The sequence below is a fragment of the Artibeus jamaicensis genome, unplaced genomic scaffold (assembly GCF_021234435.1).
Source record: "Artibeus jamaicensis isolate MK-2021 breed Jamaican fruit bat unplaced genomic scaffold, CSHL_Jam_final contig_332, whole genome shotgun sequence".
Classification (NCBI taxonomy): Eukaryota; Metazoa; Chordata; class Mammalia; order Chiroptera; family Phyllostomidae; genus Artibeus; species Artibeus jamaicensis.
In genome coordinates this window covers 11,552,690-11,555,391 of record NW_026521788.1, presented here as the reverse complement: position 1 = coordinate 11,555,391, position 2,702 = coordinate 11,552,690, and the positions used below count along the sequence as shown (strand labels likewise).

The following is a 2,702-nucleotide window of genomic DNA, read 5'->3' as shown; positions in this document are numbered from 1 at the left end:
TTTATGTACCATCATGGAAAGTTTTCACTGATAAAATGTACTCATATAACTCCATTAAATATAAGGGTATTTTTTTGTGAATATTTTTCTATTAACAATAACAATGGCATTTATATCCTTCTGAAACTTGCTTTTAGTAATTTAATGTTTCTTAGGGATACTTTTATTTCTAGGTATATGTACATTCTTTATGTCTTAACTTCTCTATAGGTTTCCAAAATTTCTTCTGCATAGAATAATTTTTAATTTGGATTAGTTCCACTTACTCAATTTGGAGTAATTTTTTAAATATTACAATTGATGTATTTATTAAACAAATATGTTTACATATGTCTTCTTTACTAGGTGCTATAGAATGAAGTTTGACCCCCCCTAAAATGCATAGGTTGAAAATTAACCCCCAATGTGATGTTACTAGGATATGGAGTCTTTGGGAAATAATTAGGTCACTTGGGTGGAGCCCTCATGAATAGAATTAGTACCTTTACAAAATAGGTCCCAGAGGGCTCCTTTGCCCCTACCTGCCACGTTATGGATACAGCAGAAAGATGGCAGTCTGCCTGTGGACCAGAAAGCATGGTCTCACCAGAAACTGCATCTGCCAGCACCCAGCCCTAGACTTCCCAGCCTCTAGAATTGTGAGAAGTGAATTTATGTTGTTTATAAGTCATCCAGTCTATGGTATTCTGTTATAGCAACCAGAATTGAGTAGAACACGAAGAATGGTTTGTGCAGTTTTCAGCAGGTGAAAAAATGAAATTTTTGTAAAATGAAGCTCAATAGTTTTATGTTAGTATATCTCTTGAGAGGAATATAAATGTGGAGAAAAATGTCATTAGCAATGGTTACTTTATGGGTGGATTGTAAAATTTTTACTTTCTGTATTATGTGTATCTATATCATGTAGTATGCCAGTTATGTGTAATAATCACTTCTATAATGATTAAAATACAAAATATAAAACAGAAATTTTTACTTCACATAGATTTTGAAGGTTAGACCCACATTTGGAAAATGGTTCTTCCTGACTTTAGAGCTCATTTTCCCACATTCTTTCTAAAATTTCCAACTTGTCTAAGAATGTATTTAAATATTTAGAACCTTCAAATTCTTTATGACATAAGAAACTACTACTCCCCTGTTATTTATTCTTCTCTTTATAGTATTTACCAATGAAATAAGTAGACTCCTAGCTGGATCCATGATTACTTATCACTGACTATGTTTCTCAGGCTCCTGTAGCTAGTTCTAGCTATTCAACAAGATTTTTTAAAAATATATATTTTATTGATTATGCCATTACAGTTCTAGTCCCCCTTCATTCCCCTCCACCCTGCATCCTCCGCCCCCACCATTCCTCCCTTTAGTTTATGACCACGTGTCTCAAGTTCTTTAGATTCTATATTTCCCATACTATTCTTGCCCTTCCCCTATCTATTTTCTACCTACCATCTATGCTACTTATTCTCTGTACCTTCTTCTCCCTTATCCTACTCCCCCGTTGCTAACCCTCCATGTGATCTTCATTTCTATGGTTCACTCCAGATCTAGCTGTCCTCTTAGTTTGCTTTTGTTTTAAGTGTGGTGGTTAATAACTGTGAGTTTGCTGTCCTTTCACTGTTCATCATTTTTATCTTCTTTTTTTTAGGTAAGTCCCTTTAACATTTCATATAATAAGGGCTTGGTGATGATGAACTCCTTGAATTTGATCTTATCTGAGAAGCACTTTATCTGCCCTTCTATTCTAAATGAAAGCTTTGCTGGGTAGATCAATCTTGGATGTAGGTCTTTGGATTTCATGACTTGGAATACTTCTTTCCAGCCCTTTCTTGCCTGTAAGGTCTCTTTTGAGAAATCAGCTGACAGTCTGATGGGAACTCCTTTGTAGGTGACAGTCCCCTTATCTCTTGCTGCTTCTAGGGTTCTCTCCTTCATTTTAATCTTGGCTAATGTAATGATGATGTGCCTTGGTGTGTTCCTTCTTGGGTCCAACTTCTTTGGGACTGTCTGAGCTTCCTGGATTTCCTGGAGGTCTATTTCCTTTGCCAGATTCTTGGCCTTTTGGCTAAGATCAAGTGTAGTATCTGTTCTTATCAGTTCAACAGCATTCTGTACAGTGTAAAATAAAGTAAGTTCAATGCAAAGGAAATAAAGATGAATTGTTTCAGGTCATCTTCTGAAACAATGATTCTCACCTTGGACTTCCTTTGCCACAGCTGGTAATAATAATAATAGGAATGACCATGCTGGATCAAGGAAAAGAGCTATTTCTTGGGAGTGGAGCACTTGATTTTCTAGCCTGAGCCTGGATGATATTATGGATCACAACTTCCTATTTATCCCAGACTTCCCACTTACCTCTGCATTATTACAAAATGTCTTTTGTTAAACCACTGTATTTTGTCTTTTTTAAAAAACAGCATCTCAGTTTCTACACTATTAATACATTAATGAAGCAGAATGGGCAAAGGAGAGCATAGGCATATGCATTTTTATTTTTGATAAAACTCCAAGTTGATTTTTATGGACAGTCAAAATCTATGTTGCAGTTTTTAGGTGCATTCACCCATCACTGAATAAGTGTGTAGCTATAGTAACAGTCAAGGGTAGCTTATTTTTTCTTAATCATTTCAATTCTAAGGTAGGATATATTTGAACAGCACAATAAATTAAAGAATTAAATATGCATGTATATATATATA

The 2,702-nt window shown here is 35.0% G+C and overlaps 1 non-coding gene across 1 annotated transcript; it reads left to right on the top strand.

The window, feature by feature from the left end:
- Positions 1-2,045: 2,045 nt before the first annotated feature.
- LOC119040609 (U2 spliceosomal RNA) lies at positions 2,046-2,231 on the top strand. Its single transcript, XR_005080891.2, has one exon. It is a non-coding gene; the product is annotated as a U2 spliceosomal RNA (small nuclear RNA).
- The last annotated feature ends 471 nt before the right edge of the window (positions 2,232-2,702 follow it).